This window comes from Nanorana parkeri, unplaced genomic scaffold (genome assembly GCF_000935625.1).
Source record: "Nanorana parkeri isolate BGI_ZX_2015 unplaced genomic scaffold, ASM93562v1 scaffold58, whole genome shotgun sequence".
Taxonomy (NCBI): Eukaryota; Metazoa; Chordata; class Amphibia; order Anura; family Dicroglossidae; genus Nanorana; species Nanorana parkeri.
The window spans coordinates 1,650,122-1,675,894 of record NW_017306326.1 but is presented as its reverse complement, the minus strand read 5'-3'; positions in this window follow the sequence as shown (position 1 = coordinate 1,675,894).

Sequence of the window (25,773 nt, the reverse complement as noted above, 5' to 3'; positions counted from 1 at the left end):
GGGGGGGGCGCACCCGGGTGACACCATTGGAGGGGTGACATCAAGATGACTGACAGCCATTTTGGTGTCACCCCCTCTAAAAAGTTGAGCACTCAGTCATGGACCGAGAGCCCGGCAGTGTCAGGAGAGAGGAGGGGACCCGGTGGCATGCCTCATCACAGCGGGTGAACGTCCCCTCCTCTCATTACCAAGATGGCCGCCGGCAGGCGTCACTTAGATAACTGCGCATGCGCGATGACGTCACAGCAGGGTGCCACCCGGTCTCCGCTCCAGGTGACACCCAGCCTTGGGACGCCCCTGACTCAAAGTATGTCCTCAGTCTGCTGAGTTAAATGACATCTGACATTATTCAGACTGGAGACATACTGTGTAAATTTGTATTTAAAAACCATAAAAGAGATTGTGAGCCCCTTTAACACCCATTTCTTTATTACAAACCATAAAGAGTTAAAGATTTCTTCATAAGTAAGGAGAGTTTTTTTTTTTTTAACACCAAATAATATATGGTTGCAATAATTTCATTACTTTGGTCATGCGCTTATAATCACAACTTCATATTCTTAATGATCTCGGCTAAAAAAAAAATCTATTCGGCAGGTCACAGGTCTAAATATTATCTTAAAAGCATATGTGTCTAAGGGATCAGTAACATCAGTATAATTACTCAAATATTTGTATTAAATGTACAGTTAAACGCACACAGAAGTTCTATCACGAAGGAAAATTCCAATTTGGCAATCCGTTTTCTTGGACGGGACCCAGATAGCTCTTCAATGGCTTGCTGGAGCAAGTACTGTATATCTGTACTGTACGTCTTTCATTGGCAAAGACTAGGACCAAAAATAAATCTTAAACTCATTTTCTCCTCTCCTTTGAACTCTCCGGAGGTTTGTTCAGTGCTACCTCACGTTATGCCAGTAACATCAATGACGTATCTTCTAATTCATTCTGACAAGTTGAACAAGGCAACTGTAGGCAACAAGTGAGGACAATCGAATGAAGACAAAAAGCCCTTCATAATGAAAGTCTCTTTTTTTTGGGAGGCGGCGGGTATAAGCTCAAGCCAACCTTCAGGGCCGCTACTAGGATTTTTGCCTAGACAGGCAAAGTTGCATTTGTGGGAGGAGCTCCAGGTGGGGTCCTAATTTAGCTGGCCGGTGACTGCCAGAGGTGCCGCGCGTGTCGGGATCCTCTGGCAGTCGCTGGCCAGTCAAATTAGGACCCCACCTGGAGCTCCTCCCACCGGACCAGCGCTGACTCGCCGCTGCTCTCCTGCACCGAAGGTAAGTGAAAAAAAACATAGCGCGAGCATCGGGGCATTTTGACAAGTACTTGTCAAAATTCCCTGTTTTTTCCGCCCTCACCCTGCAGCGCCCTCAGGCGGCCGCTTGCCTTGCCTTGCCTTGCGGTAGCGCTGGGCCTGCCTACCTTGTACATTGCAATGATTTAGTTTGTGTTCTGTAGGCATTATTGAGCAATATCATTACACTACATTCACACCTAAGCATGAGGGCAGTCAGGCAATTTCGAAACTTTTTTGTACATTTGTACAAATTTTCTTTGTTCAAGCATTTTTCAGATATTCAATTTTGCCTGAAAAGAAGCTCACATATTTCTTTTGTGCTATAGATCAGCGGTCATCAACCTGTGGGCCGCGATAAAATGTTGGCAGTCCCCGGACCCCTCTGATGCTGTGCAGGATGGGCTGTCAGTGAAGCGGCACGGATGCTCTGGGGCTGTCTCTCACTGACTCGAGCAGCAGCTATCAAGAATCTCAGTACAGTGCAGGTTCTGCAGGAGGCAGGGCATCTTGTCAGTACCTGGACTGAGCAAGCTGCGGGACATAGAAAAAGTGGGGAGAAGCCAGGTAATAGTGGCTCAGTGTGGGGGAAGGGGAGGCACAGGGGTGGTTAGGGGCGCTGGCAGGGCCAGTGGCAGATTTGATAGGGGGGAAACAATTCATATTATTACTGGGCAGAGGCGGGCGGCACCGCTTCCTCCCTCCACCAGCACTGCCACTCCTGCAGGCACACCCGCACTATGTATGTATGTGTATATACACTGAGTGGCCAGTTTATTATGGCCACTTGACGTTTGTAGGCAAATTAGCTATAATTAGCTATAATTTGGCGCTGAAGTTGCTAGAGGGCCAGACCATTATAAATAGGGAAGCAGGTTGTTTACCATGACAGTAGAAGTGATTTGTTTCTGAAGATATGGGTAAACAATGTGATTTAACAGCCTTTGAACGTGGGTCCGGATGCTATGACCCTCACAGCAGAGATGACATCATCAGTGAGCTGGTTCTCATTCTCTATCCAATCACAGTCCTGGACAAGGTGTATTGCTCTGACTGCAGCATAGCAAAGTATGAGGTCATGAGTTGTATAGTGTCTGGCAGGGGTAGTTGGATTAGAATTTGATTGTCTGAACAGTATTACACATTTTTGGCGAATAAGACAGTTCACATACATGTATTTCAATGTACTGAAATGGACCTGAACTTAAAAATTGAGATTTGCTATCCTATATGGGATATCTGGAAATGTGAAATCTTCCTGAGCTGTTATGGTACTCGCAGAGTCCCTGCTCCGTTTTATGGACCTTCAGTGATAATCCCAGCCAGGACTTTCAGAAAACCCTCTAGTACCTCTGGTGGTATTAATAGGCGACCTGTCATTATTTCTGATGGCCCTCACAGAATCCAGGTCAGTAAGACCAATGATAGCCATAGAATCCAGACCAGAACATCTAGAGCACCTTGGAGTGATGCTGGGCATGTCGTCTTTGATTCAGAGAGCTGGTGCTTTGTCTTCAATCCAGTTTCTTGTATGTACAAGCGCTATAATACTGTTGTTTGTTTCTTGTTGCTGACCCGGACCATCTGACCCTTCTTAGCTTGTTGCCTGTCCTGCCTTACTGACTTGCCGACCTGGACCGCCTGACCAAAATCTGTAAGCCTCAACCTCTGCCTGGATCCAACAATATTCTTGTCACCTGACTTGGGCTCATATCTACTGGCTGCTGACCAAGACCATTCTCTGGTTCTCCTGTCAGGACCTCTATCTTTTCCTGATCACACTTCAGATTATTGTCCTCTGTCAGGAGCCCTCCAGTGCAGCTCATCCCTTGGTGGGGTGATCCTGGGGGCTGTGACCTGGCACCAGCAAGCAGGAAAACCCATCTCCACCATCAGGAGCTCTGAAAACCAGCTGGTGCTTAGCATCTGCGACTTAGGTGAGCAAGTATCACCTGCCAGGGGGTGTCACCATAACATGAACAGTACCGTGAAAAATGTACCTTTTGTCTTGAAAATTGGCAGTGCACTTCCAGTGCCTAGGTGCTCCTGTGGCTCGAGCCCCATAGCTGTATATCTCAGCCCTCTGGCTAATATCTGTTCTTATCAGTTGTTGGAGGGGAAAGGATGCTGCTACCCAATGGGAGAGCATTCTAGTACCCTCTGACATAATGGTGGGTGTCGGAGGAAGGTTTGGTCCACTGCTGGTTGCGTCAGGCCCTAGGTAGGGGTAGACCCCAGACAGTGGGAGGACCTCTGACGGCACTACCTCCTGATGTGGGCAGAGAATCACTGGGTCTGGCTGGAGGGTTGGGAGGCGGCAGAGCCCGTGGTGCTGTGCCCCCTGGGGGTGGCGTCCCAGTGGTGCTCAGAAAGTCACTTGGGTGTGGGACCCCACTGTGACTCACTGTGCACATGGACACGGCACTATTGCATTTGCTTTGCACAACACCTCTTGGACAGGCCTTATGGCTAGTCCGGGGCAATATTTTTGCACTCCTGCCCCTAGGGCATGTCAGCGTGGTGCACTGGCACTCTTTATTTATTTATTGCACCTCATGCACGATTGGCACGTTTTTTTATTTTGACCCACAGATGACTGAGGGTGCAGGTTCATTCGGGGCCTTTTCCCGATGTTGGGGAGGAGATTATGTGCCCTCATATAGGGTTCTCTATCTCCTCCCACCCTACCTAGTACTGTGAGGGACCTGTTCCGGCAGGTCCCCAAAGGATCGGGGTCCGCCGGGCTTCGGGTAGGTGGACCATAGTATCTCAACCCCTGTCAGGAGCCTTGCGCCCCGGGGGGTCGGGAACTAGAGGCCCCATCTTTATTGAAGGGCCAAGCACCCTTGTGCATGTTTTTGTGTGTTGTGATTTCACGATCAGCTGAAAGCTGTATATCTGCAGTGTGAGATCATCTAAGGTGCTGCTACCTCTGACTGCCGGTCTTAGGGGATTTGAAGTAAAATTTTGTGATGTGTCTACTGTGGTGGGCACTGTTCTCCTTGCTGGAGAGGAAGGCGCACCTTGGGAGCTGCAGTGCAAGAACCTCCCTGTTTCTGCTTCATTCCTTCTGTAGATCTGTGCTTCCTCTGCTTCTCTTGCTTTAATACCCCTTCATCAGTGATCAGATCACCAGTCATCAGGGGGGAGCTATGACCTGAGGAAGCAAAGACTTGCCTCTACCAAGATGGCCATTCCGCACAAAGACATGGTGCAGACCAAGGCATGGTAAGTCAATATTGGGGAAAGAACAGCAGCCGACTATACTGGTGATGAGTCCTTTGCCCCTTGGTTGCTTTTTTGGGGCACAGATTCCACATTAAGCTCCTTTTAAAGCTGTATCCCTACTTACATACATCAAGAATATCCTGCAAAGTCTCATTCAGTTTAGTCTGAAATAGACGAGTATTGTAGATTTTTGGATTTCTTGCATTTCATTTAAAGAGAGAGAGGAGAAAAATAAAATCAATGCGGTTTTATAAATTCTGCACTATGAGATTTTGCTGAAAACCCGAATGTCTGTCACTTTTTCTGGCATTCAAATGTCAGTAATTAAGCGTCTAGATTTGTGGATTAATCGATAATCTCTGTTATTGATGAGCAAATCCTGGTGTGTCGATGACAGGCAAGCCGCACTACAAAGTATGAATGATGACACTTTCATGCACTCATAAGTCAAGATGACTCATCAGTTCTAATCTAGGGGAAAAAAGTATATTACAGCTTCTAGATATGAAGCTAATTAGAGGAATAGGCTGCTCTAGTTAGAGATGAGAGAAAAAGTTTAAACTCCAGACAAAACTTTCTTTTTTTTTTAGTTTTGGATAAATTGGGGAAGTGCAGAAAATCTGTTACTAAGAATTAAAGGGAGAGGGCAGCATTCCACTAATGTACACTGCCTGTCCAAAAAAAAGTAAAATGCTCTAATACCGTATTTTGCGTTCCATAGGACGCAGGGAGGTCCGGTGTGCCTTATGGAGCACTCGACAGACGTAGCTTCTGTCACAGCTTCTGTGACAGAAGCTGCAGTTAGTGACCGCTGAGACAGGTGGCGCTGTGATTGCAGCGCCACGGTCTCAGTGATCACACAGAGCAGACGAAGAACGTCCGTTCTTCGTCTGCTCTATGGTGATCTCGATCACCACCGCCGCTGCTCGGTTTTAATACGAGTGATCTCATTAGATCACTCGTATTAAACGAGCAGTGGCTTCTACTGTACATTTAGCTCTGCTTTACCAGGGCTAAATGTACAAAAAACTACTCGCCCGGCGCCGAAACTGCATGTCTCGTGCGCTGGGATTCGCTCCATAAGACGCAGGCCCATTTTCCCCCTGTTTTTATTGGGAAAAAAGTGCATCTTATGGAGCGAAAAATACGTTATTTCATTGGACCTCCTTTAGCTTTGACTACAGCACATATTCACCATTTCAATAAGCTTATGCAATGTCACAACATTTATTTCCATCCAGAGTTGCATCAATCTTTCACCAAGATCTTGTAGTGATGATAGGAGAGTCCGAGCACTGTGTAAAGTCTTCTCTGGCACATCCCAAAGATTCTCAATGGGGTTAAGGTCTGGGCTCTGTGGTGTCCAATCCATGTGTGACAATGATGTCTCATGCTCCCTGAACCACTCTTTCACAATCTGAGCACGATGGATCCTGGCATTGTCATCTTCGAATGTGCCATTAGGAAAAACCATTGATGGAAAAACTTGATCATTCAGTATATGCAAGTAGCAGCTGACCTCATTTTTTGTGGACATATTGTTGCTGAACCTAAACCTGAAGACACCCCATATAATAACATTGCCCTAGATCCAAGTGGTGATTTTTTTTGGCCAGACAGTGTGTGATATTTAAAAAATATAGTAGTATTAATAATAATAATAATAATAATAATAATAGAAACCAGACCTGACCAACTGAAGCAACCCCAGACCATAACAAAACAACAACCAGGTGGGGAAGTAAAAAAAATCTATTTTTGGCAAGGAAGTATATGTCCACAATAATTGTATTATTTGCTGTGTTCAATAAAAATACATTTTGGGATTTTCAAAAGGGCTCCCTTCTTCAGGGCTAGAAACAGTAAAGTGGAGGTTTGGAAAGAAAAATGCTTGCTTAAGGCATCCAGCTCACAGTCCAGATCTCAACTTTAATGCTATTCAACCCTGATGAAAGGAGGCTCCCGAACCCCTGAAATACGTTAGATGTTTTTATTTATAGTTAAAAAGATGGATCCTTACACAAGTATTGTACAAAATATAAATAGGAAACCTTTATTACATATGTGTATACACCAAAAAAAGAAAAAAAGAAAATTGATTGACAAACTTACCTAAGGCACTTGTGGATTGGTGAGTTACACGTGTAACTACATTCACCCAAAAACATACATCCAATGAGTACAACAGCAAAAATTTCCCAGCACACTCACCAGCCAGCATGCAAAAAAACCTGTCTAACCGCTAAGGTTAAACACAGAGGTTTTAGATACACGTCTTCTGCAGAATATGTGAAAGCCGCACTGCCTCATCAAGGCACCTCAGTGTAGTGCAGTCCTAACTCTAACCTATGAGAGTCTCCATCTTGGAGCACATTCACTGGTTTAGCCCTCTGCTCTACTGAAAAATAGTTTTTACTGCTGTCTGTGTCTCTGTGAGATTGTCTTTGCTTCCTGTCCTGGCAATGGCACATGAGGTTAGGAGGAATCTCACTCGATCCACTGACAGCAAAAAGAACCTGACAGTGATTTTAACCTTTCCCTACTTTATCCTAAAATATACCTAATCTAAAAAAAAGAAAAAGCTTGGGATGGCAATAAAATATACATAGTCCTCAACACCCAAACCAATACATGTATGCTGAAACAGGGTATTTTGTTTACATATATGGAAACAAGGCTGTCTTTATAATGAGGCTGTTGCCTCAGGCGGCATCTCTTTGAGTCACGTGGGGGGCAGGAAGAAGAGCTGTGAGACTGCTCTGCTGCACAATGTTTGCAGTATGCCCGCCGACCCCTTTCTGGCCAAAGCCGGGTGGGGAGATGTGTAATGGCCATAGACATCTCTCCGCCTATCTCTTAGCAACCTGGCATGCTCTTGCCGGTGCCAGGAACTGGGCGGGACGCCAGCCAAAGCGTCTCAGGTTGCTAAGAGCTTGGCGGGGAGATGCAGAGTCATTATACATCTTCTTTCCCGGTTCTTAGTGGTGTCACACTCCACCAGCACCAACCCTCTTCCATTGATTGTGCACCATCCCACAACAACCCCAACTCCCCCACTGCCTCAAGTGGCAAAAAGTCTAGGGATGCCCCTGTATGGAAAAATGTAGCATACATTTAAGCTTGTCCATTGAAGTGCAAGTACAGTGGTTCTCATTACTATGCTCTTCCCTGGGCTAAACAGCCATTGCAGCCTGCAGTTTGATGGTGTGATATATCTGATAAACATGGTCAGTATTCTCTTTGGTAAGAGCACAACATTTCACTTTGAATGCTATTGCATAATAAAATGCAAGGATGTCTGCATCTCAGGTATATAGCTGTATTGGCAATTTGTGATCACATCAAATCAGTGGGTGGCATACATTTACCCTTTAAAGTGCTTAATGTTAGCATAAATGGTAAATAAAAGATACATAGGTATAATTAAACACCTACAGATGCGATGGTAGAGGACCATCCACACTGCAAGATGAATGAGCGGCAGACGAATGAGGTGAGCTGCACAATCAGGGCCCTCCGAACGTTCACCATAGCATCCCATAAGAGGTGATGGACTTTGCTGCATAACTCCTTACAGGTTGCAGTCCTCAGATACACCCATACTGGCAAACAGCTAAGGGTGGCTCTATTGGGGATGCTGTGCTGGTGCTGGAAATATAGATGGGGAAACTAGGTCCCCACCCCCTAAATCCCAAGTTATAATTAAATCAGACATAACATTATGACAAATGCTTAGTCAAAAAGATACAATGTTATACAGAAACCATTAACAGTGTAATCATAATACAGACTATAGCCCCTGTTAGGCACATTGAAGCATACAGGGAGTATTGTACCAATGCCTCGGAGACTGCTGGTCCACAACTGCAAAAATCAGTTCTATAATTGGTGTCATTTGGCAAAAAAATAAACCATCATTGCTAACATTTAAAAGTATTAAGAGCAACACACTGAAGGGATTGAGAAGAAGAATGTGGTGCACATACTGCACTGCCTGGTGCTAGCTTGTAGGCATGGCCAACAATTGGGCATGATCAATAAAGTGGGTGATACTTGATGGTGCATGGCTTGTAGTGTGCACTTTTCCCCTTTACTTTCTATGGTTTAGATACAATAAGGCCTGGGGGTACTCTGAAGAGGTTGTGGAAGGAAAATAAGAGCAATTGTCGTTGCCAGTGGAAGCAATGATAACCCCAGCATGTGTCAGTGCCAGAAAATGATAACCCCCAGGAAGTGTCAGGAACAATAACCACCAGCAATGATCACCATTAAGAACTACCAGCAAGTGTAGATCAAGCAATAACCCCAAGTACAAAAAACCCCCAGAATAATACCACCCATAATAACCCACAGAAAGCACACTAACACCCACCCACTGGTAATAACACAACAGGGGTCATACCAAGCAGCCTACAGGAATTGTGGTCAGAGGCAAGCTGGGCCATCCATGGGAATTGGGTCCTTCCAGCTCCTCCTGTTTCATTCTTTGTAAAATAAAGTCAATTAAGAAAAATGTAGAATGGAGTTCACCAAATGCCATTCCAAAGAAACAGAACGAACTGTCATCATCCACCAAATATAAATATTACTTTTGGTTGGCAAAGCCCTTTTACAATCCTGCTGGGGTGCACAAATGGGGGAAAATACCTTTCTTAAACAAAAAGCTGCTTCACGCTCTCTCCTGTGCTGGTCATGTGATCAAATACCCAGGCATCTGGCTTTGTGATCCCTGCCAAAGGGGAGGACCGGTGTTTAGTCGGGTTCATCTTTCACTCCAGCTTAGCCTTTTGGTCACATGACAAATGTAAGAAGAAGCCTTGACCAACAATTCCTTTAGGATAGGTAAAACAGATCTACTGTAAACCCAGGAATAGATATTTTATCCACTCCGGCAACAGAAAACCTATGTTTAGGTCAGAATTTTATGTATTTTTATTTCAGGTATTTATTAGACATGTGCAGCCGCAAAAAATGTGTTTTGTTTAGGATTTCGTTTATTTCGTATTCCCGAAATCGGGTCCTGTATGTGTTTCGTTTTGGGTTTCGGATTCGGATCAGATTCAGATCCGATTCGGAATTCGGGCGAATTTCCGAAATTTGGGCTTTTGCGTGAACGGACGAATGTTCGTACGCACGTACGTAGCAGAATTGGCACAGTTGACATTTCCTGGTTGCAGTGCTCTAGTCTTCACTATTAAAGGGACATTAAAATCCTTTTCTTAATTTTTTTTATCCGTTTAAACGTTGATGGTGCATGCACAGGAACATCAAGTAATGTTTTGTTTTATCTTCACATGCTATGAAATCCTCTACTTGTAGTCATTATCATAAATTTCTAATTTTGTTTCCATTTCAACGAAAATCGTACTGAATCCGAAATTTCGAATCTGAAATTTCAGATCCGGAAATTTCGGATTCGGATGCTTTCGGATGAATTCGGACATGGTACATTTCGGGAAATGCGGATGCTGCGAATCCACAAATTCCCAAAATTTAGTCCGAATTTCGATTCGGAACGAAACTAATTGCACATGTCTAGTATTTATATAGTGCCAGCAATTTACACAGCACTCTACATAGTTGCACATTCACATCAATCCCTGCCTTCAAGGAGTTTACAATCAAAGCAGTGGCGTAATAATCGCCATAGCGACCCAGATGGCCACTATGCAGCCCGGGGCACAGGGGGGCCCGGCTAGGACATCCACCTGATGCTGTGCGAGCCACCCAGGTCGCTATGGCATCTAAGGCTGCCGGCTGTCACTGGCGGGTGTGAGGAGCAACGTGTAGCTGTTAGATCACCGACAACCTGTTAGTGATCTGTGCAGCGGAACATTCCTCCTCACAGCCGCTGCTGAGTCAGTGACAGCCAGCAGCTGCGGAGGAGGAGGAGAGACCCAGCGTCAGCAGTGGAGGAGGAGGCGGGGTCGGCGATCGAAGATGAGGCGGGGCCCAGTGACCGAAGAGGAGGCTGGTAAGAGGTGTGCAGGGGTGTGACCAGCCCACCTGAGACACTGCAGAGCCCACCATAGAGAGTATATGGTGGGCTCTGCAGGGCCACCCTTCGGTGGGCAGTGTGGGATTGTGGACTCTGCAAGGGGCGTAACTAGAAATCACAGGGCCCCATACAAAATTTTGCTATGTGGACCTGTGGTTTCTTGTTACACCCCTGAATCTCAGGTCCCTATCTCACATGCATACATACAGGGCCAATGTAGACAGAAGCCAATGAACCTACCAGCGTGTCTTTGCAGTGTGGGAGGAAACCCGAGTACCCGGAGGAAACCCACACAAGCACAGGGAGAACATGCAAACTCCAAGCAGATAGTGTCCTCCAGGGTTCGAACCAGGGAGCCTCCTTGATGCAAGGCAGAAGTACTAACTTCTGAACCCCTGTGCTGCTCAGTTTAGTTGGCTTTAAAACAAATGATCATTTCATAAATTAAAGTTCATCTAGAAACTCTTTTTATTTTAGACCAGGCAATGGTTTGGTGTCTGTGTTCCATTGAAAGGATTTTTCCTGATTGAGTGACAACTCAAAATGTTAGAATTATCACCACTCTGTGTCCCAGAGATACCAGTTACCAGGACAAATAGAGAGACGAGAGACTGAAACTCACTGTAGAAGCTTACAGACAGCAATAAAAACCTGACCTCTCTGTTTTATGATGATTTTTAAACCCTAGGCAACATTTTAGAGGTGATTATATTGTGGGAATGAAATACTGTATATGAATTCTTTCATCTTTGACCCTGCTGCTGTAAACCGTGTCATTGATGTCCCTTACTGCTTCTGTCAGACTCAAACTCAGCTTAAAGACCTAGCCATGCACAAGTGAAAATGAAACGACGTAACACCGGAGGGGGTACACACAAAGCCAGCCCCGTACTGGATGTGCAGCGGGGAAAGGGATTCTGCTGCGAACAGGTACCCGTTTATTGGCTGACTGCTGCAGCCCCATCTTTCTCAACAAAAGTGCCGTTATCCTTTTATAGTTGATGGTGAGAGAACACATGGAGAGCAATGTTTTAGCTTCAAAGAGTGTATTTATTTCAATGTAGGACTCCAAAAAGAATAAGAAAAATTATTTACTGAATGCATCATACTGTCGCTGGGAAAGCTTTTCAGAAAGCGAGTTTGATATTACAGCTAAGGGAGCTGTTGTGTACAAATCCAGATTTGCTGCAGATCGCCCTTTTCAATTGCTTTCATATGTAGCCAAAACATAGTTTAAAGACTTTCTTATCTTTGGTTAATACATGACTTTGGAGTTATATAATGATATACAGATTTATTTTATTATTAGTATTATTATTATTAGTGCTGCTATTATTATTATTATTAGTTGTCGTAGTATTGTGTAATGATTTTATTATTATTAGTAGTAGTAGTGGTAGTAGTTGCAGCAGTATTGTTACTATTGTTGTTGTTGTTATTATTATTATTATTATTAGGAATGCACCGATACGTTTTGAGTACCAATGTTGATACATTTTCACGAGAACTACCAGGGTCGCAGAGGTTGCAGCTGGGACCCGGCTCTGGCGCTTCACCACTGTCCTGAAATCATTAGTCTGTATTGTTTTAGAAAAACTGTCACATGACAAAAAAACAAAAATGTATCAGTACTCGTGCTTGCATAAATGGTATCAGTGCATCGCTTTATATATGTTTATAAAAATAAAATCATACATTAAAACAGAGATGTACAAATCCCAGGAGCTCCGTGTGCTCCTTACAAATGATAACTGTCTTGGAGCTCGAAAAGTATCTGTACTTGTACTTCAACTTGTACCGAGTACAGTACTTTGTTTCGGTGCATCCCTAATTATTATTATTATTATTATTATTATTATTATTACCAGTATTGTGTAGTGTTGTTATTATTATTAGTAGTAGTAGTAGTAGTAGTCGTAGTAGTAGTAGTAGTAGCAGTATTGCTATTATTATGATTAATAATAATAATTATTATCATTATTTGTAGTAGTAGTAGTAGTAGTAGTAGTAGTAGTAGTAGTAGTAGTAGTAGTAGTAGTAGTATACATTTTTATCATATCCCCAAAAAATGAGGTCAGCTGCCTACCTGAATATACTGAATGATCAGGTTTTTCCATCCATTGATTTTTTTTCTTCCCTGATGGCACATTGTGCATATTCCAAGATGACAATTGGCAGTGTAAACGGCATAGCAATGGTATTGGCAGTGTCATCGGCATAGAGATGGTAATGGCATTGTAATTGGGATGGAGATAGTATTGTCAGTGTCATCGGAATAGAGATGGTAATGGCATTGTAATCGGGATAGAGATGGTATTGGCAGGGTCATCAGCATAGAGATGGTATTGGCAGTGTAATTGGCATAGAGATGGTATTAGCATATTAGCAGTGTAATTGGCATAGAGATGGTATTGGCAGTGTAATTGGCATAGAGATGGTATTAGCAGTGTAATTGGCATAGAGATGGTATTGGCTGTGTAATTGGCATAGAGATGGTATTGGCAGTGTAATTGGCATAGAGATGGTATTGGCTGCGTCATTGGCATAGAGATGGTATTGGCAGTGTCATCGGCATAGAGATAGCATTGTCAGTGTCATCGACATAGAGATGGTATTGGCAGGGTCATCGGCATAGAGATGGTATTGGCAGTGTAATTGGCATAGAGATGGTACTGGCAGCGTCATCGGCATAGAGATAGTATTGTCAGTGTCATCGACATGGAGATGGTATTGGCAGTGTAATTGGCATAGAGATGGTACTGGCAGCGTCATCGGCATAGAGATGGTATTGGCAGTGTCATTGACATAGAGATGGTATTGGCAATGTCATCGGCATAGAGATGGTGTTGGCAGCGTCATCGGCATAGAGATGGTGTTGGCAGTGTCATTGGCCTAGAGATGGTATTGGCAGTGTCATCGGTATAGAGATGGTATTGGAAGCCATGGAAGGTGATCAGCTGACCAAGGGAGGATGTGTAGATAAAGAATAGAAAGGGTATAGAATTCATGGGACACCCTTACTAAAAGAGGGAGAGGAGAGGAGGAGGTACACATGGGGCAAGAATGTAGGTCCATAGCTGCTTTTTCGTAAGCCCCAGAGGCTTTAACAATGTAATCATGGGGTAACCCAGTAACCTTTTTTGGAGGATAAAGGATGAATTTGACTTTTCACTAAAAAATCAGATTTTTAAAATGCTAATATACCTTAAAGGAGAACTATGAGGTAAGTGTTTTCTCCATAGTTCTCCTAAGGGTAACGGGAGGACATAAACTAGCATCCTCCCGGGACCCAAAGCTCAGTATACCGTGAGCTAAAGCTCACGGTATACTGAGAACGCCGCAGCCGGGACAGATCCCAACATTACTGTTGAGTTCCACCGAGCTGCGTGATTGACAGCTGGCTCTGCCTACCTACCTGGTGTTAATCAATGGTCCTAAAAGGGATGACATTTGCTCACACACATAGCAACCCTGTATTTATTAATTATTACATATTTATAAACAAAATTATAATTATTTAATTATTTGCATATTGCTCCATAAGTCATTTCCATCCTGTAAGTATATTTTCCTTTGGGTTGAGTCTGACTACATACCACAGATTTAGTTCTCCTTTAAAATGGTAACATTAGGAGAATACAATAGTTGTATACCCTTTATGCAAATTACATTTTCTATATGATATTTTTATGAAAAGAAAAAAAAAACATCACTTATATTCCACGTACTTCTATTCTGAGGCGATGAAAATATGGAAAGAAAAATTCAATATTGTTCTCAATGCGTTATTATTCCACTCAGAGGAGAACATTAAACTGTACACATTTTTATCAGGGGTTTAACCATCTGCAATAAATATCAATAACATTTGCATACATTTATGCTCCATAGAATCTAATATAAAATAATTTAAGGTGGCACCTGTTTAGTGAATTCAGGTTATTGAGATATTGTTTGTTATTGAAATACCATTGTAATAAAAAAAAGGACAGATATCTAATATTTTTCTCATCCGCCGAGATAAATGTCTTGTGTGCGCAAACCTACATAAATTTTATTTCGGCTTAAAACCTTTTTGTCATTAAATTCAGAGATTATATTTTAAGAGAGTAAAATGAAATGGTTTGACGTTTCGGAAATGTATCCAACTTTTAAACTCTAGTGAAAATAAATGTTTTTTCATAAGCGTTTTTTCTCAAGTTGGGATATTAGGCAAATATATTATATTTCTTAGACATAAACACCTTGGTACATTAGCATAATAATGTCTCTGCGGTGGCTTTGACAGACGGCCTCCATTCAAGCAAACATAAGGCTCAGGACTTAGTGAGAGATTAAAAAAATAACAATATATTGTAAAAATAACACACAAACTCAAAAAAAAGGTCTATTGTAATGTGAGTCATAATAACTTTTGCCCGAGGTTAAATATAGAAGATGAGCGGGAGTAAAAAGTTCATCTGTGTGAGGTTAAAGTTGCAGAGGAGATGTTCAGGCCGTACAAATGTTAATATTAGCTACATAGGATAAATTAAAAATCATTTTTCATGTGTTTTTCGTTTTCCAGCTAATTATGAATTTTAATGAGATGAAAATGTAAAGACCGCATTTAAAAATAATTAAAGAGAATGTATGGTCTTGTTATTTATTTATGGTTTTCTTTTTAATTTGTATTCATTTATAGTAATATAGCTGTGAATGTTATTTGCATATGGTACATCATAATATACATGCATGTTAATGAACTGTTACTTTCAGAGATGAGTATACTTCTAAAATGTGTTTTCTTTTTCTTCAATGTGTTAAACTCTGAAATTTCTGAACTGAGCGTTTCATTAAAATCAACAGAAATCTGAACCAGACTAAAAAAAAAAAAATTGTGTATTGCAAAGCATCACACGATGTGAAACTGTGCAGAATGGTTTGGGAAGCTCCTGGTAGTTCTACCTGGTGAGTTAATGGGGTCAAAAAAACAGCCTGAACCATTTCTTTTAAAAATTATACCAGATAGTGTTGTAGTGCCCCCCTGTCCCCCAGAGGCCTATGGTGGAGCCCCAGAGGCCATGGAGGGCCGACATTTCACTCTCAGGGGCAGATCCTTAGCCAGTGATCAACAAATTGGATGCCAGCCACTTTAATTGCCTTTTTTTAGAATGCTTTATTGCCGAACAGCATAAGTGGGAGAGAGGGTTTAGGGCTTCGGGCATCCATAGCAAAAATAGGTACAGACTCCAGACCCATCAATCCCTTCAGACTTCCACAGTACAGAATCATTAGGACCACAGGCTGACACTGGGCAATAGAGCAACAGCTGACAAGGGATGTGCATGAGATCTTTCCTGGGAGATACACCAGACTTGTTTCTGAGGTCCATATCAGCTCCTGGTACCTCCATCAGTCATAAGGCTTCTCGGGTTCTCCTGTCAGACAGTTCCAGACCCCTACTGGGTCCACAGGTAGCCTCCTCCAGGCTTGAGGCCTAGTTAGCTTCTCTGACATTGTACAGAAGAGAAGCTGACTACTCTGAGCACACGGCAGTCCCTGACTATTTATGCACTCCCCCGGCATGCACCACTGGCTATGATACTCCTAGTGATTGGCTGGTGAGGCATAGACACTCTTGATGTTCCCCTATTGGCTGGGTCATACCCCACTTAGGCAGGTGCAATCAACATCAGAACATCTGGAATTAACCAGATAATATCCATATACAAATTAACCAGACTGATTACATTACTAGCAAAGCAACATTTCTAGTAGCCACTCCATTGAAGGTGGCAGGCGCTACATTGTGTTAACTGATGTACATAAACCTCTACCTGCAGTTCAGGCCACATTATTAGAATTTGGCAAGATTTCCTATTATAATGATACAACGTTGCCCATACTTAGCTTGGGAATTCCGGACTCTTGTAAACATACTTTGCAGTTGCAATTTCTATATCGGTGGGCTGATGGACATGTCCCTTAACTAGGAATTAATATATCTTATCCATCCAAACCAATATCTACTAGGATTCCACAATGGTGGACGGAATATAAACATACCTGTATATCTTGGGCAGGCAGGATTGCCATTCTTAAGATGACGATTCTTCCCCACATACTTTTTGATTTACATACTGTGGTGATATGTATCCCTTTATATTTCCTGCAAAAACTCAAACTATTCTCAATAGGTTTATTTGGGAAGGTAGACAGCCTAGGATTAGCAGACATCTTCTGTATAGGTGTATATATCGCTAGGTGGGGGAATGGGTGCTCCCAACTTTCTTCATTATTATCAAGCCACAGTAATAGATAGACTTGTGCGCCGTCAAAAAATTTGTTCCGTTTCGGAATATCCGTTATTTCGTATTTCGTAATTCGTGTCCGAAACTCAATTCGGATTCGTACGAAATACGAATTTTCGTTAGTTTCAGCACATTTACGTAACTGTATGAACATTCGTTATGATGAAGTTAAAAAGCAAAAATACCTTTGTTAATATTGGAGTCGATGTGGTAGTTGTTTTTTTATAAGAAATACGAATTCCGTTAACGGATTCCGGATCCGAATTTCGTATTTCGGATTAAAAAAAACTACCATCAACTCCAATATAAATGTACTTTGCTTTTTAACTTCAATATAACGAATGTTCGTAACGGAACGAAAATATTCCATCCTTGGTGAAATGGCTGGATGCTCTTAATGGTTTCATGCAGATGGAGGAGCTGGGGGCTATGGATGGAGACAAGGCAGATAGGTACTACAATATGTGGTCTACATGGATTCTATATTGTGGTTCTCAAACCTTTCAGGATCAGCTCAACACTCTCTCTAGTATTGTATCTTGAGATGGTCCTTAGTTAATGTTTACTACATAGCCAATTGAGCTTAAAAAAAAAGTGTGTGGTTCCTCCCATGTGTTGTTCCTCCCATAAGTCTTACCAGACCCTTAAGGTCTGGTAGGAATATTTAAGAGGAACCCGAGGTAAAAAACAAAAAACAGGGGCGTGGCCAAGCCATGGACGTGTGAGGAGTGCTACCCTGCAGCTCCGGTCATGGGTTCCCCACTAAAATTCCATACCAGACCCTTAATCCGAACATAGGCTTGGCAGGCCACATGCCCTTGGCACTGGGAGGGTGCTTTTCCAGGGTCACCCCTGGGGACAAGGGCCTCTTCGCCGCAAGCCCTGGGGCGTTGGCTGTGTGGGTGCAGACAGGGGGCGTATTCACATCAGGGTACCCCTTTAATAAAGGGGCACCCAGATGTGCCACGGGGTGAATGAGTAAGGGTTACGTGTACCCCTACCCATTCACTAAAGGGTTAAATAAAATTGTAAATAAAAAGTCCAGACTATTTAAAAAAAAAAAACTTTATTTGGAAAAAAAACAAAGGACATGTTTTTGACAAGTCTTTCATTTAAAAAAAAACTGACCCACTGATGTAATCCAGGGTCAATTACGATGTCCAGCGTTGTCCACGATGACGACGACTTGACAAAATAAAAAATAAATCAATAAAAAATAACAGGCCACTGAACACCCAACAGTTTGTGTGTTCGCTGAACACACGAAAAGCCGATGTTCGAGTCGAACTCGAGAAGATACTTTCTACACTTCCTCTTCTCTCTGATTTTCTTTCTTTCCTCTCTTTTTCATTCTTGGTTATTTCCCCTTTTTTCTTACACTTTGTCTTTCTGTCTCTCTTGTGTTGACTTTGCTTCTCTTTCCCCTTCATCCCCCTCCCCTTATATTTTATGGTTTTTTTTCCTATACTTTTAAAAAGATGTCTTCTGCGCTTATACTGTTGAGACAACTAATTATTTTTGACCTGAGCATCAAATAACCTTTTTTTTCATTGGTATTCTGGTCGCTCTCTGCTATCAAACGCTATATACTTAATGGAGAGATGAGCCAAAAATGCCCCAAAAAGCGTAGGTGCGAGACAGCAGAGCCGCCCACATGGAAGAAATGGATTGATTGTGTTTCTTCAATTTAGACATTTACTCCATGAAACACACACTTAACTATCACAATTTCAACGTGTTTCATGGCTCTGAGATGGCCACTTCTTCAGGAGGGTGTGATGAGACACTATACACAAAATAAGAATACAACTTATAAGGGGAATATAAATAAAATAGTATATAGTAGAACATTGTCAGATCTCAGTTGAATCCCTCCTGTGACTTTTTGTCCTCGTTGTTGTTCCTACCAGGGCAGCCATCAGGGGGGTACGGCTGATACTCATGTAAGGGGCCCGGGCAGCCTGGAGGGCCCGTCCGGGTCCCTTACATGACTATCGGCCAATGGTGAAGGGCGAGGAGGCAGAGGCCTGGCCCTAGCAGCGCAGGGGCTTTGAGACAAGCTAGGGCCCCATCAGCGACGCTGCTCGTCTGGTGTCGGACTGGCCGGAAGTGACGTCATTAACGTGATGTCACTTCTGGCCCGGTCCGACGGCAGACGAGGCCATGTGTGCAGGTAAGAGGAGCTAGGAAGGAAGGAAGGAAAGGAGGGAGGGAGGGAGGGATGCAGCCCTGACTAGCCCACCTGAGACCCCTGCAGAGCCCACCATAGATGCTGCACAGCCCATCTGAGACTGTCTATGGTGGGCTCTGCAGGGTCACTCCCAGCGCGTCACTAAGCCCTGCGTCCAGAGCGTCACTAAGCCCTGCATCCAGCGGCGCGGGGGGGGGCGGCCTAAAGCCGTGTAAGGGGCCCCAAAATGTCTGATGGCTACCCTGGTTCCTACTGTTTGGAGTTGTCCCTCTTTCAAGCTGTATACTTAATTTTATTTTTGGCATATGTCTGAGTAAACTTAATTTGAAAGGGAGAAACTCTGGGGGAGTCCTGGAGGTTAGCATGGGAGGAGGTGATGAGGGGGATAGAGAGCAGGAGGTCTTGGCAAGAGTAGAGAGAACTGTTTGGGTCATATGTTGAGAAGAGGTTGGTGATATAGCTGGGGGCAGAGTTGTAGATGGCTTTGTAAGTGGCTGTTGATATTTTAAATTGTATTTTTTGGGGGCAGAAAAGCCAGAGAGGGGTGCAGGCAATGAGCTGTTGTTAAGGTGGACGAGTCTAGCAGCAGCATTCATAATATACTGAAGTAAGAATTACAGAGATAGAGGTAGGCCAATGAAAAGGGAATCACAATAGCTGAGTTAACAAATGGGTGGATTAGTAGTGTATAGCTTCAAGAGAAGGGAGTAGATTAGTAGCTTAGTGGCTAAGAAAGGGAGTATTTTGGAGATGTGAAGGTGGCAAGATTTAGACAGTCACTAGATGTGGGGCTGAAAGGAGAGGTCAGAGTTCAGGATTACACCTAGCATAAATGGAGGGAAGGATAGTTGTGCTATTGATGTCAATGGAAAAGTTTGTGGAAGGGGGCACAGAGGTTGTCTAACGCTGGACATGCCAGTCCATTTCCCTGTTGTACCAAGCTGGTATGGTTCTAAGGGTGGAACTCTTTTTTTTCCCCATTTTATTAAAAAAAAAAGAAATATAAGGAAATTGACAGTATTAAATAGCAGTGAATTGAGCAAAATGTAGCTAGCTCAGATGTTAAAAAACAACAAAAACAATGCTTCCTGTTGAATGTACTTAGTAACTAGTGATAGCATTGGCACTAAAGGGTTGGCAGAAGGGGGAAAACATTTTAAAAAAATGTAATAAAAGCATTAAAAAAGACAAGAAATACTAGGATAGCAGAGAGTGAGAGTACTGCAAAACGGATTGCAGGAGTGGATTGAGAACGGCTCGCCAAGGCTTGAGTTGGCTTAGGCCACAAATGAAAACTTTAAATTAAAACTTAGCCCATTTAATAAACTTGTGTTAAGCTTTTAATTTGATTCTACTAATGGATTCTTATTCTCAGATCTCTGCTATAAAGTTATTTGTATAAAGGCATTCAACCCGTTTGGGTCAATCTGTAGACATCAAGCAAACTTTTTATAGTTAAAGTTTTTGAACAGCTTGAGCTGGCATGTAGACTTAATATATTTGTAGGTGAAAAGTGAAAATTCCTTAAGTACATAAAGACATTTATATATCATTAAGAGATAAGTGGGGGTGATTCATTGCCGTGGCTCGATGAAATAGGTTGAGTATTTCAGTACAGTTAATTGAAAGTAAATTGACATTTTAATTATCTCGCCTTGTAAAGGGAGTCATATATTGTATGCATAAAAAAAAAGTCTGATAGATTTGTAATGATATACAAGATTATACAAGCATTATGAAAGTAGCCACAAATCACAGCTATAGAGGTAGCGAAGTTAAGTCATCTCCCCTTTAAAGCTAAGGCTTCAGGATACATTTATTGCTGGGAATATTTAAGTCTGTAGTTACACCTTCTTCAGGACTTGTCCCATAAATAGGTCTGTGCGCAACAGATTAATGATTCTTAAAGAGTTTTGTTTTAGCTAAACTAATCGGATGTTGGCATAGATATTAACGGCGGATGAAGAAACTACTTTTACTTAGTTAGAGGCCATTTTTTTTATACAGGTCTCAACTTTTCAAGCCAGTTATAATTCTTTCCCATAATAATTATCTCCATCCACCACGGAATACTGTGGTGTGGAGAACGAGAATACGAGTGCATGACCAACAAGATTGAAATGGCTGCTCAGTGCCATAGGAATGCATCCTAGAATGTGATTGGGACCAATCTTGGGATCTTGGGACCATACTTAGGATGTGGAGGAAAAGTTACAAGGGTGGGTTCACTGTCTCCGGCCAAAGTAGACAGAACAACTAGGTTGGACACAACCACTTGAACAGTGATTCCAAAAGCAGGACTGTTTTAGGACTCATTCACACAGGTGTGTACGTCTGTACGACTTGCATGTCCATACAGAGACCTGCTCCTAGAATGGACAGGTCGTGCACGCTAAAGTTGCTCAGACCAGTGTCCTGGTGGTGCACCACCCACCCCTGGCCAACGTCCTACCCAGCTCACTTGAAAAACCAAGCGCTTTCGGGACCTCGCAAGGTCCCTTCATCACGCTCAGGTCCCGGAAGCGCTTGTTTCAACACCAATTCAGAGATGATTTGATAAAGTGATAAACAAAAGAGATACATTTTTGTTAGTAGTTATGGTACTTCAATGTCATTTAAGGATTAACTCCTGAGTTTAGTGTCACTTTAACTTTTGAGTATTTCATTTTAATATCAAAAGCATCCAGAATTTACAGCCAAGTTGCCTGATGTTCCAGCTTTTGGGTGAAAAAGATTCCTGGCTTGGCTCGCCTGGAAAGGGTCTCGGCTACACTCTTGACAGCTTGCCTGATCAATGAGTATCTTGGCCTTTCCATCATGGAAAGGTGTGTGAGTCATTTGTAAGGTGCCAGAGTGGAAAAGCTATTTGTAGCAGGATAATAAGAAGCCTGACACAGACATAAATAGAGCAAAAATAAAAAATAAAGAAACATGACTTTGTTCATGATGTAAATACAGCATGGAACACATGGAATTCTATAATGCTAGGACAAAACTCTTTATATTTATCATTGATATATTGCATTATACAGTGCTATATTAGCACTGTACAAAATCAGGACGTGCAGAAGATATAAGATACAGATTCTAACATATACAAAACATACAACATGAAGAGAAACAGTTGTGCCCAAAAGAACGTATCTAAAAAGTGTATCTAAATCCAAAAACAAACATGTCATATATTGCAGCTTAGCAGTCCTTTGATCTGTTGGTTGCATTAGTTTTCTTTTTTAGGCTTGATTTCCTTCATTTTCTCCTGGTGATCCGGCCAGGAACACACTTCCTTTCTTAGGGTGGCTCCACTCTTTGGAGCAGCAATGGAGCCACCTTTGGACAGCAGCGTTGTTACCCTGGAGGCGGATTGTGTTAGATGTCTAGCAAATTTGGATGGACTTAATTAATTAGATATGAACTCCAGCTAACACTTTTTTAACAGTTACAGCATTTTTTATTCTTAAAGTGGCATAAAGGCTAAAATCCCCCCCCCCACAGTGCTGCTTTAAGGACTTACCTTAAATGATGCCTCTTGATCGGATCATCTTCTTCTCTCCATTCGTTTTCAGGAGTCCCTCCAGCATTGGTGCCGGTCTCTGCTCCAGCGATGACTGCTGTGTCTTCTGTGTCCCACGGTGTCTGTGCGTGTGCACGCTGCTGGGCTGCCTGCATTGAGTTACCCTGTGCCTCTCCTCTTCTCCCAGCCAAAGATCTCTACTGCGCATGCGCCCGCCCAAACATCCTTCACAGCCGCTCGAGAATCTTCAGAACTTTGGACGGGAGTGCACAGCGGTAAGTTTTAACCTTTTTGGTAACTTAAAAAAAAATATTTTTTTGCATATATCTCCTGCAAAACGTTGACCTTTCGGGATAAATATTTGTTTAATATATAAATAAAAGCCGACCTTTGTAAGTACCCCTGATAGTATCAAAGTGAATTTCCAGTGTTGGAGTGGAGAGACAGATTAGACCCCCTATCAGGTTTTATTTGCTGTCTGTGGCCTTGTTAGGGGAATTTGCCATCTTTGGTTGTCCTGGTGATCGTTATCAATGAAAGTGAAAGAAAAATTTGGGTGATCATCAGAAGGGGAATAGAGGGGACATCTAACCACCAGGGATTTCCTTTACTTTGGAGAGATTTCCTCTCGCATCCTGTTATGCCATTGGACAGGAAGTGAAGGGAAATCTCTCCAACGTGACAGAGATGGCAAAAAGAGCTGACGGGTTATAATACTCACGTACTCTATCCAAAACTGATTAAAAAAATTGGCTTTAGTTCTACTTTAAATGATGTGTCTCAACCTTCTATCAGCTTGGTGTGTGAAAGGAGTTGTAAAGTCCCAGCATATCCTCTCCTGCTATAACATCAGCATTGTAATAGGAATACATACAGGAGTTGTCTCTGATAATGCAATCAAAGCTTACTCAAAACATCCCTTTTATGTATTGAGTGCTGCCTTCCATCTGTCCATCCAAAATTGGCAGCAATTGCATTATAAATGAATAGAACTATTATAGAAGAATTGAGGGCATAGAAGAGGTGATGTGGATCAATGCATTTTTTTAAAATTGTTTTTTAAGGGTCAAATTAAACTGGATGTTCTGCCTCCGACATGAAGAAATAATAGGTTTACCTATCTGCAATGTCAAAATCAGCCACAAGATGGAGCTGAAGATAAAACATCTCTGCAGCAGCTTCAAGACTGTTGTTCCTTAACAAAACACTCCCAACATCCCTCTGCCCAAAGAGAAGGAAACAAGTATATCTTGTGTGTTCAGGATCCATTTTATAATGAGGAAAGAGGAATCCACTGCCATTCACAGCACGTGTCTGGATGGAAGAGCCCAAATCCCTCTTAGGCAGCATCGCTGGTATGGATGGACTGGTTTCTCTCTTTATTTGTGAGCTGACACTATGTTTACGTGTTATATATACTGATTATATGTTTCTATGTTCTTTTACCAGTTTAACCCCACCTTGTTTTGTTAATAAAGCATCAAGATTACACTCAGTCTGGCTTATTGCAGAATAGGAAGGTTTCCCTGCATGCCAAGTTATACACAGTCCACGTGGCAACGTATAGGGGGACAGAAAAGTGGACTTAGCATCCGCTACATTTTTTTTACATTAGCTGCATGCATGCTAAGTAATGTGGAAGGGTGACACATCAGATATACTGTATATCCATCTCACTGCCATTCAAACTATAGGACTGTGACAGTACCAATAATCAGAGGTATATTAACAAGAGACAAGTCTCTAAGATCTCCAGACTTTTATCTCCTGTTCATATCAATACATTGTTGCTGGGGGCGTGGCTTACGCATGGCGCTGGACGGTCGCACTTAAGCAGAGCTCCCACCTCAGCCCGCAAAAAACTGCCGTAATAGGACTAACTTTTCACCTGACTTGCTATCCATCTGACCTCAAACATGGGAAGGAGAAGCCAACGCTCCTCCGGCTCGAAAAAGGCGACCTCCGGTACCTTAAAACGGTACTTAATCGCGGACACGAGATCTACTCAGGCCTCCACGCGGCCTACCACGCGGCAGGCGCCGGCAGATAGATCCGAGGCCCATACTCTCCCGGCCACGCCACAGTCCCCGGGCTCTCTGGGCTCCGACAGCGATTCGGAAGCCTCCTCACCGGCTACGCTACAGACAGACCTGCAGGTGCCAGATGCCATGAGAGACCTTCCAACGAAGGCGGACCTGGCTCACATGTTCCAGGTCCTGGAGACTTCGCTCAAGCAAGATCTGTCCAGCATGAGAGCGGACCTCTCACATATCCTTACAAGGGTGGAGGAAACTGAGTCCCGACTGGATGATCATGACAGAGCTATTCGAGACCTGCATGAAGCTCACAGGCGGATGGCCGTGGGACACCGAAATCTCCTCTATAAGGTGGAGGACCAAGAGAACCGCAACCGGCGGAATAATCTGCGGATTCGGGGCCTACCAGAAGCTACGGCCGACGCGGATCTCATGGCCTCCCTGCAAGGTATATTTAACACTATCCTGGGGAGACCGGTCACTACGCCCATACGATTTGACAGGGCTCACAGAGCACTGCGCCCACGTAATCTGGCTGATACGGCCCCTCGGGATGTTATATGCAGATTCCACAACTATGGGGATAAGGAAGAAGTGTCCCGCAAACTAAGGGGGATGTCGGCCATTGACTTTGATGGTGCTCAGCTTCACATATACCCAGACCTGGCCCGCGAAACCCTAGAACGCAGACGAGCCCTCCGCCCCCTACTGGACCAACTGCGGAAAGACGAGATCATCTACAGATGGGGCTTTCCAGCCAGCCTGATCGCTCGGAAAGGTGGCAGATCGGCTACTTTGCGCTTCCCTGAGGAGCTGACATCCTTCTGCTCCGAGCTCAACATCCCGGTACCCGAGTTGCCCGGCTGGGTCTGCGAAGTACCGGAACCCTCAGGTGACAAGATGGCAACTTGGCGCACGCATCCCAAGAAGAGGCGCTCGGGAAGGCCAGAGGCATCCGCGGGACATGGGTGAGATGGCACAATGTCCTCATGTTTTCTCTATACCGGTTGCTGCTATACGGTACGACACCACTGGGTCAGTGGGGGTCATTTAGAGAGCCTGCTCAGCGATTCGTCTGTGCGTTCCCTCAGATGTTACCCAACTTCGGGTCTCGGATCGCCTTTTGACTTTTTGTTTTTTAAAGTATGAGTGGAGCAAAGCTCTTTGCGCCGTAAACAATCGGCTACGTTCATTTCCAAAATTAAGACTAGGG